Source organism: Anomaloglossus baeobatrachus, chromosome 6, assembly GCF_048569485.1.
Source record: "Anomaloglossus baeobatrachus isolate aAnoBae1 chromosome 6, aAnoBae1.hap1, whole genome shotgun sequence".
NCBI lineage: Eukaryota > Metazoa > Chordata > Amphibia > Anura > Aromobatidae > Anomaloglossus > Anomaloglossus baeobatrachus.
The window spans coordinates 411064952-411087134 of record NC_134358.1 but is presented as its reverse complement, the minus strand read 5'-3'; the positions used below and the strand labels follow the sequence as shown (position 1 = coordinate 411087134).

At 40.6% G+C, this 22183-nt stretch overlaps 1 protein-coding gene across 5 annotated transcripts in view; it reads left to right on the top strand.

Moving 5' to 3' along the window:
• The window catches only part of GLI3 (GLI family zinc finger 3), a 326969-nt gene that overhangs the window by 62908 nt on the left and 241878 nt on the right, over window positions 1-22183 (top strand). The gene's annotated exons all lie outside the window — the stretch shown is intronic.

The window sequence follows — 22183 nt, the reverse complement described above, 5'->3', positions numbered from 1 at the left end:
TAACCCGATGTGTACTGTAGCTAGTAGTGCAGGGAGCCAGCGCTAAGCAGTGTGTGGCTCCCTGCTCTCTGCACATGTAGCACAGCGACGCGTGTCGTTATGATCACTGCTGCGTCTGCTGTGTTTGACAGCTAAGCAGTGATCATAACAGCTACTAACAAGGTCGCTGTTGCGTCACAGAAAATGGTGACGTAACAGCGACGTCGATGTCGCTGTCGCTATGTGTGAACCCAGCCTTAAGTTGGACTGTAACAATGACACAGATTTTACAAAATGTTTTTTTTATAGTCTTTCTTACGTGTAAATAGGGCATATTTGTGTGACAGCTCAGCTAGACTGTTCAAACTGACATTGAAATGCAAGGATTGTTCTAATTCTTGTGTTGTCATTTCGCAGTTAATGTCTTAAAGTCATATACATATAAATAGGTGGATCATCTTCTCTTCTTTAGCTTTTTTTCTTTCCTACTCCAGCCTTTGTAGCTGGCCAATCAATTAACTATTCCTGCTGGTAAATCTTAGAATAACTTACAACACCCACCCTCCCATGTTGCTTTTTCTTTCTTTTTTAAAATCATTAAACATTCTTGATCCTTAAGCCACTTTCCACATCACACTACACCATGATTGTTGAATGTAGCAATCATACAGGTTATAGTCATATGTGAGGATCTGCCATATATATTAGGTTGATTATAGTGCCTACCCCTTAAAGACGCAAACCAGAATCTAACAACAGGATGAAGGACATGCAGTTCTCCTGATGCCGTTGGATGCTGTGGAGTGCAGAAAAAGCATATTATCATCATAAGATCTAGAGTAATGGTGGTCGACATGAACTATTGTTGGATCTGCGCTTTACTCTATGAAAAAGAAGCACATTTCATTCAGTTGATTCATAGGGTAGGCACTCTCACCCACCCTCACTCATGTATGACACCTTTTTTTATGGACCTGATTTATAAAACACGTTCAGATGTTGCTATATTCAAACTTGTAGTTGTGTAAAAACTTTACAATTTTTGACGATTTTACACCACTCTCCTAGCTTCACCAGTGGCTAGGATGGGGTGTTGCAGAGGTCAGTTTTGGTTCAACACCTGGTGCCACCACCAGTAAGCTGCTTTTAGCTTTGGTGGCGACCAAAAAAAACTGTAAAGGGAACCTGTTATGTCCCTACATATATGCATTTTAATAGTATACTGTATACTCTATAGCCTATAGTACTCTATAGGCGCTGCACTGAAAGGCCAGCTACCAGGAGGAAATAAAGTTTATTCTTCTCCGCAGCCTCCAGGTCTCAGTGATAGAGGCACAGCTTCAATCACCTCTTAGTACATAATAAGAAGACTGTAACTGGTTCCATTCAAAGTGAAGTGGTGGCTGCTGGCCTTTGCCACCTTTTGCAGTACAGCTTTTTTTCCTTTGATTAGAAGTCATACTGCAATAGCCGGCAGCAGCTCCCACACTACAGAAAAGTGGTCAGCAACTCTGATTGATGGGTTTACATGCGGTCAATGCCAGAGCAAAGAGCACTTGCTTGGTGGGAGTGCCCAGTATCGGACCACCACCCATCTATTACGGATGTCCTATCATGTAGATAGGTCATGAAATACCTACTCTTTTATGTCAAACCTTCTACCATCCTCAATCTTTCTCGCTTAAAGCAGTTGTGAACCCCCCTTTTTAAAACAAGTCCTAGTATAGTGTAAAATGAAAAAATATATATTTTAGATCTCTTATTACTTTTCCATAGAGCTGTTGGATTTCACTGACAGTTTCTCCTTCAATGGGTACTGGTCATGCATTCAGTGGTCATCAGCCACCTCTGTGGCAAAGGTAAGCAAGGAGACTGGTGGGGACCCAGGGGTAAAAGGGGATCCCTAACTGAGGATATAATTTTAATCTCTGTACTTACTGGCATTTCCCCTTAGTCAGCTAACAGTGTCAGTGTGCCAAAGCACGTTAGAGTCCTTTCTTTTTATATGTGTGCCTGTAGAAATCCTCAACATGTATTTATATTCATCGTACAGACTTTGCATAATTACATAGTTACATAGGTTGAAAAAAGACACCAGTCCATCAAGTTCAGCCTTCCTCCACCAATTATTTATTCTGTGTCACGTGATCATCTATAACCCATAATGTAATTTATTGTGAGGAAAACATCCAGCCCTTTTATAAATACTGATATAGTATCTGCCATTACTACCTCTTGTGGTAGGGCATTCCACAGTCTGACAGCTCTCACTGTAAAGAACCTTTTCTTTTTTATATCCCAAAATCGTGTTTCCTCCTCCCATATTGAGTGGCCCCTGGTCCTTAGTACTGTCTTTGGAAGGAATAAGTCATGTTCTAGTCCTTTGTATTGACCACACATGTATTTATACATATAAATGAGATGTCCACCTCTTCCGGCCTGACTGTGGGTGAATTTTATTAAAGGGTATCTGTCAGCGGGTTTTTGCTACTTCATGCAAGAGCAGGATGATATAGGCAAAGAGACTCTGAATCCAATGGTGTTTAATTTAGCTTACTAGGTACAGCCATTCTGACACAATCAAAGGTTTTAGATTTATCAGAAGCAGCAGAGCTGAGAGAGCTGAAGGCCCACATCAGTCTCTCTATAGAGATTGTACATTGATAGGTGTCAATCACTGGAGGGGGCATGCCGGACTCACGTGCTCTTGACTGTAGTCCAGTAATGGTAATCACTAGATGATGAAGCCTTTAACCCCTTCACCCCCTGCAATTTTCCATTTTTTGGTTGTTTGTTTCTTCTTCCTCTTCTTCCAAGAGCCATAACATTTTTTATTTTCCTGTCAACATTGGCATATGAGGACTGTTTATCTCCAGGACAAGTTGTACTTCTGAACGACACCATTCATTCTGCCGCATATTGTACTGGAAAATGGGAAAATAATTCCAAGTGCGGTGAAATTGCAAAAAAAGTGCAATCGCACGATTGTTTTTTTGTTTTTGTATTTATCATGTTCACTATATGGTAAAACTGCCCTTTTAGTATGATGCCTCATGTCGGTACGAGTTTGTAGATACCAAACATGTATAGTTTTACTTTTATCTAAGAGGTGGAAAAAAATTCAGAAATTTGTATAAAAAAAAAGAATTGCGCTTTTGTCTCCATTTTACGAGACGTAGCATTCTTATTTTCTTTCTATTTTCATTCTGGATCTGGGACTATGTGATGGCTTATTTTTTGCATCTCAAGCTGACGTTTTGAACTGTACCATTTTTGCATAGATGTGATGTTTTGATCGCCTGTGATTGCATTTAAGGCAATGTTGAGGCGACCAAAAAACATAGTTTGGGCATTTTTTAATTTTTTCTCGCTACACCCTTTACCAATCAGATTAATTGATTTTAGATTTTGATAGATCGGGCGATACCAAATATATGTATTTTTTTTTCTTTTCTCAGTTGGGCAAAAGGATGGTGATTTGAACTTTTAGGTTTTTTTTTTTAGTTGTAAATATTTATTCAAACTTTTTTACTTTTTATACTGACTTTACTAGTCCCCCTAGGGGACTTTATGACTGCACAGTCTGATCATCTCTCCTGATCAGAGCGAGGCTGCAGCATCTCTCTGATCAGGAGAGATCGCTCTGATTAGGAGAAATGCTGAGTTACTGTAAATGCTGGCGCTCTGTCTGCATTCATAGGAAATACGTCATGACAGCGAAAGAGGTCATCAGCTGATCCCGCGCTACCATACCAACCCATTGGCGCCCTGGGGTTATGTCACAGGGCCACCGATGGCGGTGGGGAACAGAGTGATCCCCGTTGAATTCGATTCAAGCTGTCAGAGTTTGACAATGCCATCTAAGAGGTTAGCAGGCTTGGGTGGAGCGCCATTACAGCCATGTCTTTACTTTATATTACACAGTCGTGCTGACAGGTTCTCTTTAGACTTGCCCCGTTCACAATATTTCATGCTTAACCCTGTATCATCCTCATTTCTGTACCTTTAACCTTGTAACCCTCTTGAACCTCTGATATATAACCCTGTAACATCCTTAACCTTTCACAACGAAAAAATGTCCCATCGTGAACCTGAGCTGAAGGTGAATATGTAAGTACGATGTAAATTCTGCTGCAACAAAAGCAATATACTACCTCTTTAAAGTCTACATAAATCAAACCTTTCACCTATGCCTTTTTCCAAAGTGAATGTGTGCGGATGCTTTTGTGCCGCACTTTATTGTGTCTTGCCATTTAAATGTAGATTCTTTCCCCCCCCTTTTTCTCTGATATGCTGCGCATCTTCTGCAAAGAAATGTTAATCAGACTGTCTATTGTAGCAGCGTGCTTGTGAGATAAAATATTTATTGCTGTTGTAAGACATAGTTTGTGTTCTGGTAATAGGTTGGTAGATGCTGTACATAAAAGATTGTCTACGTATTATTTTCATGTAGCAGCGAAGTGGTGTGAAAAAAAATGCTGTTTTTCTTAAAGGTTTGGAAGGGAAAGTCTGCTCTTTAAAAGTAATCTTACCAGGTGGGTGAAGAAAATCCTTCTATAAGAATTTTAAATGTATGAACATAAGTCAGTGGAATTACATTGCATACAAGGATACACTGCTGCAAAGCGTACAACTTATTGAAATTGGCATTACCAAAATAAGAGGAATATAAGGCGCCGTTCATATCATATTTTGTATTCATATTTGGCACATATGGTAAGTGCTGAATGAAAACCCAAAGTGTATGCTGCTGTATAACATAAAGTTGCTTTCATATTTAGAAAAGGCCTTAGGCTGCTTTCACACATCCGTTTTTGCACTGTGGCTCAATCCTGCTCAAAAACCTATGCAACGGATGCGGCGAAAATAACAGATCCGTTGCATAAGTTTTTCCATGCGGCCCGCCCGTTTTTTGACGGATGCGGCTTGATACTGAGCATGCGCAGTGCAAAAAAACGTATGCGGCGGCCGGATGCGGTTTTGGCCGCAGGACGCCGCATCCGGCGTTTAAAGGCTTTCATTGTAAATCGTGCCGCATCATACCGGATCCGGCGCGATGCGTATTTTTTGCCGCACAATAAAACGTGCCAGGCAACGTTCCATCCGGCCGCCGCATGGGCTAAATATGCCGCATCCGGCAAAAAACGGACGTAACGCAAGGCCATGCGGCACAATATGGCGCTAATGCAAGTCTATGCTGAAACAACGCAACCGGTGGCAAAAAAAAACGGTTGCGTTTTTTCTCCAAAGCGCCGTATTGTGCCACACAGCAAAAAACGGATGTGTGAAAGCAGCCTTAAAGGGGCTGCCAGGCTTAATGCAAATGTCTGCAGTCGCTCTGTGTGACTGCAGACTTGTGAATCCTCACTACACACACAGTACACATTGCCAGGATTCTCCTGTACTGGCAGAGAAGGCGGGTGAACATGTGACCACAAGTATCCGATACACAAACTTCTGGCCACATTCCGTCAAGATTTTCGTGGCCTCTCTCAATTTCATAGTATTGAGCGAGGGCGCGCACATTTAGTTGAAATGTGGTTCAGAGTATGCATATCACATACCAGAGACCGCAGAATCACTGCGCACCCTGTGAGGATTTGCAAGTCTGCAGTCACATGGAGTAATTTCAGACTTTCATATTAAACCTGGATATCCCCTTTACTGACCAGCTATTATTTTCATTTTTGCCTCTGCTTCTCAGAAGCTATAACTTATTTTTTCACAGATGTGGCTTTGTTTTATACATGATTAGGGCTCTTTTCCACTTGCAATTTCTATGTGCGAGTGCGATCCAATAAAACATTAGATTGTACTCGCACCAGTGTTAATCAATGAGGCAGTGTCCTCTTGTTTATTTTTCTTTGTCACGAATCGTGCTCTCGGTACAATCGCAGCATGCTGCGTTTGGCAGCGAGTCTCGGCTCACGCACCCCCATACAAGTCTTTGGGAGCATAGTTTGGTTTGGTTTCGGACCCGGACTTGACCTGAAACCCAATAGAAGTCACTAAATGAGTAGTTCAGGTCTCCACCCACATACAGCCAACCATAAACAAAACACTTCCAGGGGTGGGTGGTCCATTTTTTTTGGGGCACACTCTACATCCGATCACGCTGTTGTTACCCTCAGTCAGAGGCGTTCACACTGCAAGCGGCTCGTACCGGACTGAGCACTGAGTGTACTTGAGCACTGCGATGCTCACATGACTGGTTTGCATACAGTTAGGTCCAGAAATATTTGGACAGTGACACAAGTTTTGTTATTTTAGCTGTTTACAAAAACATGTTCAGAAATACAATTATATATATAATATGGGCTGAAAGTGCACACTCCCAGCTGCAATATGAGAGTTTTCACATCGAAATCGGAGAAAGGGTTTAGGAATCATAGCTCTGTAATGCATAGCCTCCTCTTTTTCAAGGGACCAAAAGTAATTGGACAAGGGACTCTAAGGGCTGCAATTAACTCTGAAGGCGTCTCCCTCGTTAACCTGTAATCAATGAAGTAGTTAAAAGGTCTGGGGTTGATTACAGGTGTGTGGTTTTGCATTTGGAAGCTGTTGCTGTGACCAGACAACATGCGGTCGAAGGAACTCTCAATTGAGGTGAAGCAGAACATCCTGAGGCTGAAAAAAAAGAAAAAATCCATCAGAGAGATAGCAGACATGCTTGGAGTAGCAAAGTCAACAGTCGGGTACATTCTGAGAAAAAAGGAATTGACTGGTGAGCTTGGGAACTCAAAAAGGCCTGGGCGTCCACGGATGACAACAGTGGTGGATGATCGCCGCATACTTTCTTTGGTGAAGAAGAACCCGTTCACAACATCAACTGAAGTCCAGAACACTCTCAGTGAAGTAGGTGTATCTGTCTCTAAGTCAACAGTAAAGAAAAGACTCCATGAAAGTAAATACAAAGGGTTCACATCTAGATGCAAACCATTCATCAATTCCAAAAATAGACAGGCCAGAGTTAAATTTGCTGAAAAACAGCTCATGAAGCCAGCTCAGCTCTGGAAAAGTATTCTATGGACAGATGAGACAAAGATCAACCTGTACCAGAATGATGGGAAGAAAAAGGTTTGGAGAAGAAAGGGAACGGCACATGATCCAAGGCACACCACATCCTCAGTAAAACATGGTGGAGGCAACGTGATGGCATGGGCATGCATGGCTTTCAATGGCACTGGGTCACTTGTGTTTATTGATGACATAACAGCAGACAAGAGTAGCCGGATGAATTCTGAAGTGTACCGGGATATACTTTCAGCCCATATTCAGCCAAATGCCGCAAAGTTGATCGGACGGCACTTCATAGTACAGATGGACAATGACCCCAAGCATACAGCCAAAGCTACCCAGGAGTTCATGAGTGCAAAAAAGTGGAACATTCTGCAATGGCCAAGTCAATCACCAGATCTTAACCCAATTGAGCATGCATTTCACTTGCTCAAATCCAGACTTAAGACGGAAAGACCCACAAACAAGCAAGACCTGAAGGCTGTGGCTGTAAAGGCCTGGCAAAGCATTAAGAAGGAGGAAACCCAGCGTTTGGTGATGTCCATGGGTTCCAGACTTAAGGCAGTGATTGCCTCCAAAGGATTCGCAACAAAATATTGAAAATAAAAATAGTTTGTTTGGGTTTGGTTTATTTGTCCAATTACTTTTGACCTCCTAAAATGTGGAGTGTTTGTAAAGAAATGTGTACAATTCCTACAATTTCTATCAGATATTTTTGTTCAAACCTTCAAATTAAACGTTACAATCTGCACTTGAATTCTGTTGTAGAGGTTTCATTTCAAATCCAATGTGGTGGCATGCAGAGCCCAACTTGCGAAAATTGTGTCACTGTCCAAATATTTCTGGACCTAACTGTATATAAAGTACCTGAAATCCGATCCCAAACTCTGTTTTTGTAGTCTTTGTTTGTACGAACACTGAACCTCAGGTTATCAAATAACCTTTTCATAGAAGTTTCCAGATTATTACAGCCGTGTTTATACCTTACATGTGTTATTATTATTATATATTTTATTTTTTTGTTGTTTATGTACGTGATGAAATGATTTTGAAGTGAAAACAATTGGATTTTTTTGTATACTTTGTGCAATGAGGACATTTTTTATTCCTCTTGCTTTTAAACAATTTTTTTTAAATTACTTTCTTTTTTTATTCAGTGTAGTGAAAAAAAAACCCCAGACCTCAAACCGGAAAACAACAGTAAAAAAGTTGTCACAAAAAAACATAGGAAAATGACCAAATAATGTTGCAAACAACACTACAGGAAAAAAAGTCAGTTTCCTGAAGCATTTTTTACAGTTATTTCGGTCTTTTTCCCATGGTTTTTGTGATAACTATTTGTTATTGTTATTTTCCGGTTGTTGTTTTTTCACTCCGTCGAATAATGTGTCTTCTGCTTGAAAATCTCAACAGGACCTTCACCTGAGTTTAAAAGATGTTGTATGCAGATAACCTTGGACAGTGATCAGTCATGTAAGGAGCCAGTCACCATCTCCAATTGTATACTAAAAAAAACAAACAAAACAACTGACCAGCACCTCCGAACACAATGAAACAATATGAATAGATGGAAGCTGCTGTGACTGTATTATAAACAAACCAAACAGTTAATGAATTATTATTTTAAATGGTAATAATGCCAATGTGCGTAGATAAATATAAAAACATCTGTGACCTCTAAAACAGGTGATTGGATATCTATCACAAACACTCTATGTAGAAACACTCACAAAAACAAAAAATGGGAATAATTTATACAAGCTGACAATGGTCAGTCTCTTAAAGTGATAAAACCTACAGTTTGGACACACATTCTCATTTAAAGAGTTTTCTTTATTTTCATGACTCTGAAAATTGTAGATTCACATTGAAGGCATCAAAACTATGAATTAACACATGTGGAATGAAATACTTAACAAAAAAGTGTGAAACAACTGAAAATATGTCTTATATTCTAGGTTCTTCAAAGTAGCCGCCTTTTACTTTGATTACTGCTTTGCACACTCTTGGCATTCTCTTGATGAGCTTCAAGAGGTAGTCACCGGAAATGGTTTTCCAACAGTCTTGAAGAAGTCCCCAGAGATGCTTAGCACTTGTTGGCCCTTTTGCCTTCACTCTGCGGTCCAGCTCACCCCAAACCATCTCGATTGGGTTCAGGTCTGGTGACTGTGGAGGCCAGGTCATCTGGCGTAACACCCCATCACTCTCCTTATTAGTCAAATAGCCCTTACACAGCCTGGAGGTGTGTTTCTGGTCATTGTCCTGTTGAAAAACAAATGATGGTCCAACTAAATGCACACCGGATAGAATAGCATGCCGCTGCAAAATGCTGTGGTAGCAATGCTGGTTCAGTATGCCTTCAATTTTGAATAAATCCCCATCAGTGTTACCAGCAAGGCCCCCCGACACCATCACCCCTCCTCCTCCATGCTTCACAGTGGGAACCAGGCATGTAGAGTCCATCCGTTCACCTTTTCTGCGTCGCACAAAGGCACGGTGGTTGGATCCAAAGATCTCAAATTTGGACTCCTCAGACCAAAGCACAGATTTCCACTGGTCTAATGGCAATTCCTTTTGTTCTTTAGCCCAAACGAGTCTCTTCTGCTTGTTGCCTGTCTTTAGCAGTGGTTTCCTAGCAGCTATTTTACCATGAAAACCTGCTGCACAAAGTCTCCTCTTAACAGTTGTTTTAGAGATGTGTCTGCTGCTAAAACTCTGTGTGGCATTGACCTGGTCTCTGATCTGAGCTGCTTTTTACCTGCGATTCCTGAGGCTGGTGACTCAGATAAACTTATCCTCTGCAGCAGAAATGACTCTTGGTCTTCCTTTCCTGGGGCAGTTCTCATAAGAGACAGTTTCTTTGTAGCGTTTGATGGTTTTTGCCACAGCACTTGGGGACACTTTCAAAGTTTTCCCAATTTTTCGGACTGACTGACCTTCATTTCTTAATGTAATGATGGCCACTCGTTTTTCTTTACTTAGCTGCTTTTTTCTTGCCATACTACAAATTCTAACAGTCTATTCAGTAGGAATATCAGTTGTGTATACACCAGACTTCTGCACAACACAACTGATGGTCCTAACCTCATTTATAAGGCAAGAAATCCCACTTATTAAACCTAACAGGGCACACCTGTGAAGTGAGAACCATTTCCGGTGACTACCTCTTGAAGCTCATCAAGAGAATGCCAAGAGTGTGCAAAGCAGTAATCAAAGCACAAGGTGGCTACTTTGAAGAACCTAGAATATAAGACATATTTTCAGTTGTTTCACAATTTTTTGTTAAGTATTTCATTCCATGTGTGTTAATTCATAGTTTTGATCCCTTCAATGTGAATCTACAATTTTCAGTCATGAAAATAAAGAAAACACTTTTAATGAGAAGGTGTGTCCAAACATTTAGTTTGTACTGTACAGTGGAAAGTTTCACAACTTGTGGTCCACACATTAATATGTTTAGAGCGGGTGTAAATGACAATGGTCTAACAATAGAAAATGGATAATCCAGAACCATCTCACACATTCTGTGGAGTCCTCATATTGGAACAGCGACCAGAAGGCTCCTGTTGCCAAGTGTCAATGGTGATAAGGATCTACCTTTATAGAGCCCTTCAAAAATTGGCCCTGGTAAACGCCAATGACGCTTGCCCTGACAAGGGCAGTCCACAAAATACCCTCATGTTCTGAGTTTCACTAGACTGTTCGTACTTTGTGCCTCCCGAAGCATTTAATTTCTCCAAGAGATTCGTAGGTGAAATAACACTTGTCAGCACAGCAGTATGCAAGAGGACATCTCAATTCTAGAGAAGTCTTGCAACTTCATTCATTTATTTATTTATATATTTATTTAATTATTTATTTATTTATTTATTTTTACATGAAAATAAATAAAGAATGAGCCAACTTTTCTCCTTTTTATCTGGTTTCATTGTGATTTTCATATTGCCTACACCTGTTATTTGCCACAGGTGAGTTTGAATGAGCATGACATGCTTGAGACAAAGTTGTTTACCCACAATTTTGGAAAGGTGCCAACAATTATATCTGCCCCAGTTTGGAGGCTTTGTGTGAAATTATGCCCAATTTGCCCTTTTCTCTTTGTTTTTCTTTTGTTGTTGTTGCTATACAAAACACGTATAATTGCAATAATAATCTGGGAGAAATACTTCAATTTCTGGAACAATTTCCAGGGTGCTAACACTTTTAGCCATGACTGTATATAATTTTTTTATACAAAATTTCTTTTTCTTTCTATTGTTATTGTACATTTTTCCTCTCTAAAGGTTCATTTAGGGTAGACTTTAGTTTTTGGTGTACGAAAATCCACGAATAGAACGATTATCCAATATAGTCTATGGAGCTCTTCACATGTTCATAAATAGTCTATGGAGCTCTTCACATGTTCATAAATTTTTAGTAGCTGTTCACATTTTTGTAAATTTTTAGTAGACTAAAGCGGGCTTTACACTCTGCGACATCGCTAGCATCTGCCCCGTCATACGTGCGATATTGTGTGATCGCTGCCATAGTGAACATTATCGCTACGGCAGCGTCACACGCACATACCTGTGCAGCGACGTCGCTATGACCGCCGAACAATACCTCCCTCAAGGGGAGGTGTGTTCGGCGTCATAGCGGCGTCACTAAGCAGCCGCCCAATAGAAGCGGAGGGGCGGAGATTAGCGGGACGTAATATCCCGACCACCTCCTTCCTTCCGCATTGCTGGTGAAGGCAGAGAAGGAGATGTTCCTCGCTCCTGTGGTGTCACCCACAGCGATGTGTGCTGCCGCAGGAACAACGAACAACATCGCTAATAAGCAATTAATGATTTTTTGATTCAGGACGACCTCTCCGTAGCGAACGATTTTGGCCACTATTGCGATCGACTAAGGTCGCTCGTACGTGTCACATGCTGCAATGTCGTTAACGTCGCCGGATGTGCGTCACAAACACCGTGACCCCGACGATAATACTTTTAACGATATCGTAGCGTGTAAAGCCCGCTTAAGTGGTCCACACAAACTCATCAAAGTGATGCAAGTCTATGAGTTTATGAAAATGTTGGACAGCACTCAGATGCCATCTGGATGAAGTCCATTTTTCACTAACTGTTTGTTATTAGAAATCTGAGCAAACTCAATAATTTCATTCTAGATAAAAATTATAAAACTCTGATGGTAAGAACTGATACACTGTCCAAACTGATGAAACCCCTAATAAAAAAATCCTCATAGTGTTTTGCGTACAAGAAATATCACTGACATCTGAAGAGGCCCTAACTTGGAACAACATGGGGGTATCAGTCACAGGGAAAGAAAGACCACTAGAGTGTCAGAAGTCACTGACAGAGATTATTGAGTCTTCTAGGACCTAGCAGCTCTGATAAGCATGGCAGAAACCTTGTGGTCAAGTGATCGTCAGGTCCTATATAAGCATCAGCTGTGCTGTGTTTCCTTTTTTCTGAATTGTTTTCATTCCGATTATTTTATCTTTGATTGTTCCTAAATAGAATTGTCCTGTGTGATTTCAAAAGCAAATAAATAGAAAACGATAAAAGACTTGGATATCATTGATCTCCATAGTATATCGTGCTGTAAAAAATGTTATAAACAGTGGTTTGATTAGCAAATGTACAATGTCAATCATAGCAACAATTACATAAAAAGAGACATGGTGGGACACAAAATCAAATTGTTCATGGCCTACCCAATTCAAAGGGCTGTCAAGTATTTTCTTAAAAGCCTAAAATGAGATAAAATAACTTATTCTCACCTAGTAGTTCCCTTCCAACATGGCCTTGTACTAAGATGGAAGACCTGACCCTGTTACAGCAACTCAGTGGCTCCCCACGATTGCAATGTGGGGGGGGGGGGGCTGATGGTGTGACAGAGTTGTCCACTTTCCCTGCCTAACCATTTTGGTACCACTTTCAGCTGTAATATATGACTGACACCCACTGTCGATGTAGCAGGATCAGCTCCTGGGCTGTCGTCATCATAGTGAAATCTATATATGTTGAGCTGCAAACCCCTTGGCAGCAGTGTAATTTATTCATATTGCCAAAAGGTAACATTGATTTCCACAAGAAGGCCACTTGATACCCTGTATTAAGATAAGTGTTATTCATTAGTGGATGAGCACTAGAACCATTTTCATCTGCAACATGAGTAATCACTCTGATGGAGTTGAGATTGGATGCAAGGCACAGCCCCTTGTAAAGACACCTCAATGTGCCTAGGTAAAAATTGAAGAAACCATAATGTAACGTCTGTTTGAGGCTCCAGGCTCAAAAAGACTTCCTCGGACAGATTTTTCATAAGCCATTTCATTTGACCGAATCCAGAGTAACCCTGACACTCTTTAACCCCTATAAAGGGATCTGGATTTACAATGGGGTCTAGTGGATAGCTATCCATTTAGGGGCTGCCACCTGGAAGTACAAACCAGAGGCAGGAATGGTTGCCAAGCTTGGTCTAAGCTGGGAGATCATGTAAAGGACAAAATCAGTATCTATAAGAATAGTAAAGTAGCTGGCTCAAAACCGAGAGGGCTACAAGGTAGAAAATCGTCACGCAGGAGAAGCGTCAATAAACAAGCCAAGGTCAAAATAGTACAACACCAATACTAGACAGGAGACACCAACATAGCCCTAACCAGGGAAGCACAAGCTATATCTGGCAACTTCCAGCAGTAAGCTAGAAGCTTTAGTAGGGTGTCGTGCCTTCTAATAGCTTGAAACAAGGAGCTGACAACTTCAGCTGGACAGCACACACACCCACTCAGTCAGACTGGAAAGTACTGCAGGTCAGAGCCACTCTATCCTTAGTGTATGGACAGAGCCCCCACTGTCCAGAGCTTCAGATATCTCCTCCATCACCAGCAGCACCTACAGAGTGAATATGGCGACGCCTGATGACAGACGTAGATGTTGCAGGTTCTGGTGAAGATGTGAAACAAAAGCATAAAGTTAATTAACATTTATACATTTGAAAATGCAGTAGTGAAAATCTTGTGTATATACGTAGACATACCCATGTAAAATGGCCATTTGTACTACCTTAGATGCTTCTTTCAAATGGAATCATTTCCATTATGTACTATTCTAAGCAAGCCAGGTAAAAGGAGAAATCAATTGATAATATTGTGATGTGGCCAAGGGCATAGCTCAAAGAAACATTTGCCACAAGAGGAGATACCATTTTTATAAATGGGCCCTGCTACAGATTTTGCATTTGGGGCTAGGAGGTGAGCCTTTATTTATAGTAAAATTCTCAGATGATTAACTAGTTCCTGTAGTGGTTGTTGAGTTTTTGAGGGAAGAAGTAACTCTTTCCCATACAATACATTAGAATCATAAATAAATCTAGCATTTCTGATATACGTTAACTCGGTGATATGCACACACTTGATAGATGTTACCGCTTTAAATTGTCTTAATTGCCTTTTAGAGCATAATAAAAAAAACAAAGCTCCTTAACTTGTCAATTTGGCAATCTACGTAACTTGAGAATTAACAGGTGTCGCAGCCTTAACCCACAACTGCCCCGGGCTCTTCCGGCAAAAATATGGGAAGAAAAATCAACTTCATGCACAAATATTTAGTAAACAAGCAGCCTGCTGGCACATGCCAAGCATCTGTGCCAACACACACATGTTGCAGCTGTTCATTCATTGGATGGTTGGTTACAGATGCGGGAAAGAGTAGTTGATTTAAGACAGTGTTTACATACAGCACAGATTACAATGCCTAAGGCGTTTACACGCTGCCTTGAGATATGTAAATCAGTATGAGTATATATACTGTATATCAGAAAAGTAAGTACACCCCTCTCATTTTTGTAACTTTTATATTATATCTTTTAATGGGACAAAACTGAAAATTTGATACAATGTAATGTAGTCAGTATACAGCTTGTATAACAGTGTAAATTCCATGTTCCCTTTAACACTAGAACTACTGAGGTAGTCATTTTGACTACTTCGCACTATGTAGTTCTAGTAGGTGTCACAAGTCCAGTAGTTCTAGTGTTAAATAACTCAACACACAGCCATTAATTTCTAAACTGCTGGCAACTAAAGTGAGTACACCTCTAAGTGAAAATGGCCAAATTGTTTCCAAAGTGTCAATATTTTGTGTGACAACTATTATTTTCAAGCGCTGCTTTAGCTTTCTTTGGCATGGAGTTTAGTAGAGCTACACAGGAGCCACTGGAATTCTCTTCCATCCATCATGGCAACGTTACGTAGCTGGTGTTCGAGACCTTGCACTCCTCCACCTACCATTTTAGGATGTCCAACAGATGCTCAATAGGGTTTAGGTCTGGAGACATGCTTGCCTAGTCCAGCACCTTCACCCTCAGTTTCTTTAGTAAGGCAGTGGTCATCTTGGAAGGTTGTTATCATGTTGGAATTCTAGCCTGTGGCCCAGTGTCTGAAGGGTATATATCATGCTCTGCTTCAGTATGTCACAGTACATGTTGGCATTTATGACTATCTCAATGAACTGTAGTACCCCACAGCCGGCAGCACTCATGCAGCCCCAAACCATGATCCTCCCACCACCATGTTTGACTGTAGGCAAGACACACTTGTCTTTGTACTCCTCAATTGGTTGTCACCACACATGCGTGACACCATCTGAACTAAATAAGTTTTTCTTGGTTTCATCAGACCACAATACATGATTCCGCTAATCCATATCCTTAGTCTGCTTGTCTTCAGCAAACTGTTTGTGGGCTTTCCTGTGCATCATCTTTAGAAGAACCTTCCTTCTGGAATGACAGCCATGTAGACAATTTGATGCAGTGTGCAGCATACAGTCTAAGCATTGACAAGCTGGCTCCCCCACCCCTTTAACGTCTTCTGCAATGCTGGCAGCACTCATACTTCTATTTTGAAAAGACAACCTGTGGATATGACGTTTAGCACATCCACTCATCTCCTTTGTTCGACCTTGGTGAGGCCTGTTCTGATGGTAAACTGTCTTTTTAAACACCTCATTCAAGGAGTTTTGTTTATTTTCATGACTCTGAAAATTGTACATTCACATTAAAGGCATCAAAACTATGAATTAACACATGTGGAATGAAACACTTAACAAAAAATTGGAAAACAACTGAAATTATGTCTTATATTTTAGGTAGGTTCTTCAAAGTAGCCACCTTTGGTTTGATTACTGCTTTGCACACTCTTGGCATTCTCTTGATGAGCTTCAAGAGGTAGTCACCGGAAATGGTTTTCACTTCACAGGTGTGCCCTGTCAGGTTTAATAAGGGGGATTTCTTGCCTTATAAATGGGGTTGGGACCATCAGTTGTGTTGTGTAGAAGTCTGGTGGATACACAGCTGATAGTCCTACTGAATAGACTGTTAGAATTTGTATTATGGCAAGAAAAAAGCAGCTAAGTAAAGAAAAACGAGTGGCCATCATTACTTTAAGAAATGAAGGTCAGTCAGTCCGAAAAATTGGTAAAACTTTGAAAATGTGCCCAAGTTCAGTGGCAAAAACCATCAAACGCTACAAAGAAACTGGCTCACATGAGGACCGCCCCAGGAAAGGAAGTCCAAGAGTCACCTCTGTAGTGGAGGATAAGTTTATCTGAGTCACCAGCCTCAGCAATCGCAGGTTAACAGCAGCTCCGATTAGAAACCAAGTCAATGCCACACAGAGTTCTAGCAGCAGACACATTTCTAGACAACTGTTAAGGGGAGACTTTGTGCAGCAGGACTTCATGGTAAAATAGCTGCTAGGAAACCACTGCTAAGGACAGGCAACAAGCAGAAGAGACTTGTTTGGGCTAAAGAACACAAGGAATGGACATTAGACCAGTGGAAATCTGTGCTTTGGTGTGATGAGTCCAAATTTGAGATCTTTGGATCCAACCACCGTGTCTTTGTGCGACGCAGAAGAGGTGAACGGATAGACACTACATGCCTGGTTCCCTCCGTGAAGCATGGAGGAGGAGTGATGGTGTGGGGGTGTTTTGCTGGTGACACTGTTGGAGATTTATTCAAAATTGAAGGCATACTGAACCAGCATGGATACCACGGCATCTTACAGCGGCATGCTATTCCATCTGGGTTGCGTTTAGTTGGACCATCATTTATTTTTCAACAGGACAATGACCCTAAACACACCTCCAGGCTGTGTAAGGGATGTTTGACTAAGAAGGAGAGTGATGGGGTGCTACGCCATATGACCTGTCCTCCACAGTCACCAGACCTGAACCCAATCAAGATAGTTTGGGGTGAGCTGGACCGCAGAGTGAAAGCAGAAAAGCCAACAAGTGCTAAGTATCTCTGGGAACTCCTTCAAGATTGTTGGAAGACATTTCCAGTGACTACCTCTTGAAGCTCATCAAGAGAATGCCAAGAGTGTGCAAAATAGTGATCAAAGCCAAAAGTGGCTACTTTGAAGAACCTTGAATATAAGACATATTTTCAGTTGTGTCACACGTTTCTGTTAAGTATTTCATTCCAAATGTGTTAATTCATAGTTTTGATGCCTTCAATGTGAATGTACAATTTTCAGTCCAAATTTTTGGTCTGTACTATATATATATATATATATATATTCATATATATATATATATATATATATATATATATATATATATATGTATATATATATATATATATATATATATATATATATATATGTATATATATATATATATATATATATATATATATATATATATATATATATATATATATATACAGTGCCTACAAGTAGTATTCAGCCCCCTGCAGATTTAGCAGGTTTACACATTCGGAATTAACTTGGCATTGTGACATTTGGACTGTAGATCAGCCTGGAAGTGTGAAATGCACTGCAGCAAAAAAGAATGTTATTTCTTTTTTTCTTTTAAATTGGGAAAAGTTTATTCAGAAGGTCATTTATTATTCAACCCCTCAAACCACAAGAATTCTGTTTGGTTCCCCTAAAGTATTAAGAAGTATTTCAGGCACAAAGAACAATGAGCTTCACATGTTTGGATTAATTATCTCTTTTTCCAGCCTTTTCTGACTAATTAAGACCCTCAACATGGGAAAGACAAAGGAGCATTCCAAGGCCATCAGAGACAAGATCATGGAGGGTCACAAGGCTGGCAAAGGGTACAAAACCCTTTCCAAGGAGTTGGGCCTACCTGTCTCCACTGTTGGGAGCATCATCCGGAAGTGGAAGGATTATGGAACTACTGTTAGCCTTCCACGGCCTGGACAGCCTTTGAAAGTTTCCATCCGTGCCGAGGCCAGGCTTGTCCAAAGAGTCAAGGTTAACCCAAGGACAACAAGGAAGGAGCTCCGGGAAGATCTCATGGCAGTGGGGACATTGGTTTCAGTCAATACCATAAGTAACGTACTGCACCGCAATGGTCTCCGTTCCAGACGAGCCCGTAAGGTTCCTTTACTTTCAAAGCGTCATGTCAAGGCTCGTCTACAGTTTGCTCATGATCACTTGGAGGACTCTGAGACAGACTGGTTCAGGGTTCTCTGGTCTGATGAGATCAAGATCGAGATCTTTGGTGCCAACCACACACGTGACGTTTGGAGACTGGATGGCACTGCATACGACCCCAAGAATACCATCCCTACAGTCAAGCATGGTGGTGGCAGCGTCATGCTGTGGGGCTGTTTCTCAGCCAAGGGGCCTGGCCATCTGGTCCGCATCCATGGGAAGATGGATAGCACGGCTTACCTGGAGATTTTGGCCAAGAACCTCCGCTCCTCCATCAAGGATCTTAAGATGGGTCGTCATTTCATCTTCCAAGAAGACAACAACCCAATGCACACAGTAAAGAAAACCAAGGCCTGGTTCAAGAGGGAAAAAATCAAGGTGTTGCAGTGGCCTAGTCAGTCTCCTGACCTTAACCCAATTGAAAACTTGTGGAAGGAGCTCAAGATTAAAGTCCACATGAGACACCCAAAGAACCTAGATAACTTGGAGAAGATCTGCATGGAGGAGTGGGCCAAGATAACTCCAAAACCTGTGCCGGCCTGATCAGGTCTTATAAAAGACGATTATTAGCTGTAATTGCAAACAAGGGTTATTCCACAAAATATTAAACCTAGGGGTTGAATAATAATTGACCCACACTTTTATGTTGAAAATTTATTAAAATTTAACTGAGCAACATAACTTGTTGGTTTGTAAGATTTATGCATCTGTTAATAAATCCTGCTCTTGTTTGAAGTTTGCAGGCTCTAACTTATTTGCATCTTATCAAACCTGCTAAATCTGCAGGGGGTTGAATACTACTTGTAGGCACTGTATATAAATATATATATATATAAATATATCACTCCACTATTTCTTTGTACTCAATCTGCTTCTATCCTCAATGACACAGATGCAGTTACTTGTGAAGCATAGAAACATAAGTTTAACATTGAGGGGTTTATGCCATGTTCTTAAGTTATCCGTTGGATAGGGAATGACTGGAGTGGAGAATTGCTGAGAAACAACTGAGTATTTCACTTGGCTATCTCCGCCAGTCCCATAGAGAGTGAATGCAGCAGTGGTGACATTCTCAACATCTGCTTCATTCAATTAGACTCTTCAGAGCTCCATTCTTGGGATAAGTAGGGGTTCAAGACTATCATCGTTCTGGACGTTACCCCTATTTATAGGATAAGTTATAAATTCAGAACTTGGCACAAACCCTTCAAAAATGCTAAATGTATGTTCCAAGGCTCTGTGAGTGACTATGTATATTAGGCAAGGAGCAGATTCAGCACAATCTAAGTAATGTAGATACTGGACTTACTGATTTGGATATTGAGATCGTTTGAGGTCCAGAAATCAGACCCTTAGCGATCAATAATTTCTCCCTAATCCCATGATTTAAGGATAAGTTATTAACTTGGTACGAATCTTCTGAAAGTCTGTTTACATTTACTGACCAGCAGCACAATACTCTAGTTGATCAGTAAATCTTTGCCCATCGTTGGTCGTTTGATCTCATATTCACACAGGCAGACCAAAATAAACAATGTCCATTGCTTAGTGTACATAATCATCCATAGTTCTCGGCCACAAGACAGGACGATGCACTCCTGAAAATGATGCTCTTTCGCGCTGTAGAAAAGAATTTCAGCTGCAGAACAAGCCCATTACAAGATGCCTCTAGATTTGGCTGCAGGTTGGCCAATGTTTTGCATCTATGTCTATACAACAGGGCTCAAGCTAAAAATAAATCACCTGGATGTTTTCAATTCTTAAGTTAAAATATTTCACAGCAAAAGTAGTATAATTGGTCATTTTTTACTCCTTTGATTGTTAACCTAGAACTTTGTTGTTGGGGACATGTACTGTTTTTGATAAGGAGCATTTAAAATACCATCCATTGTATCCAATGATAAGACAGTTTTCCAATAAATGTGATCTGCATGTAGTATAATTGTATTGTATCTTTGACAGCCAAGCTCCTACATAGCTGTCTGTTGTGGGGAGCCTATGGAAGTTTGACATATAGTATAATGTCATGGTTAAACAAAATAAATCAGAAGCACGTCCAAAAGACCAAAATAACTTAGCAGCCTTACCTATCTGCAAGTAGGAGAGAACTCCGGCACTCTTAATTACCCCAGTAAGAGACTCAATCGGGACTTCCTCCTTTTGTCTAATATTGTCTTGATCACCCAATGATCGCATAGACAATTGATCTATCTATAAAGATCAATTGTCTATGCGATCATTGGGTGATATATATTCAGAATGCCGTCCTATAATTAGCCAAAACTGGATGCCTGAAGTGAGGTCAGATTAGACAATATTAGACAAAAGGAGGAAGTCCCTCACGGTTATATCGCACGGTTATATCGCAGGGTAGACATATGTGTGTAGGGAAACGCTCCGTGGGACTTCACTGTGAAGTCCCACAGAGCGTTTCCCTACACACATATGTCTACCCTGCGATATAACCGTGAGGGACTTCCTCCTTTTGTCTAATATTGTCTAATCTGACCTCACTTCAGGCATCCAGTTTTGGCTAATTATAGGACGGCATTCTGAATATATATCACCCAATGATCGCATAGACAATTGATCTTTATATCTATAACGATACCGTGACGAAGTGCTGATTAACTTGAAGACTTGGTGAAGTCATTTCCCTGTGAGGTCATTAGGACGTTCGATAGGAATAATTGATAAATAAAACCCTCATTGAGTTTCTTCGGCATAACAGGTCTATTTGATACAGTGGATCCATATAGGAGGATCTCATACAGGAAGATCATAGTTTCATCCTGCATCTCCATCTGTGCATAGGATAAGTCCTTTCAGAAGAAGACCGAATTAGGTCGAAACGTTTTGTTTATGGACTTTTTTTGCCTCTGAATAAAAAAACCTTTTGATCACTATATACGATTGAGTCTCTTACTGGGGTAATTAAGAGTGCCGGAGTTCTCTCCTACTTGTAACTATTTTTCTCCAGAGCACCAAGTTGGTGAAGCAGGGTCCTACCTTACTTACCTATCTGCAAGGCATTTGTCTTGTCCCAACAGTACTGAATGAACTCAGCTCCAGATTTGGTGCACACGTGCATGTATGGGTTTACGGACACACAAGAGTGGCATATGGTACGAGCCAAGTTATTGTGTGATGTTCTATCCAAGTGTTATTTATTAACGAGGCCCAGACAGCTAATAGTAATTGTATTATGTAAAAGCAAATATGGCAAGGGAAAACTCTCCTATGAGACAGACGTGTTCAGTCCTGTCCAGAGATGAACCTCCCTGGATGAATAAGTTAAGCTGTGGCATCATGGATCATGTTGCCAAAATGCGTGTGTGAGCTAGAAGGGCTGCTTTTTGCCATAAAATATTTGGTCATACCTCATTCTTACTTACCGTTTGTGGTCTAATACAACACTATACAGTAAACAGCACATAGCTGACTACTAAGGCTGGACTAGAGGCATATAAGCTATCATCTATCTATCTATCTATCTATCTATCTATCTATCTTTCTATATATCTATATATATATATATGTGTATATATAGTACAGACCAAAAGTTTGGACACACCTTCTCATTCAAAGAGTTTTCTTTATTTTCAGGACTCTGAAAATTGTAGATTCACATTGAAGGCATCAAGACTATGAATTAAAACATGTGGAATGAAATACTTAAAAAAGTGTGAAACAACTGAAAATATGTCTTATATTCTAGGTTCTTCA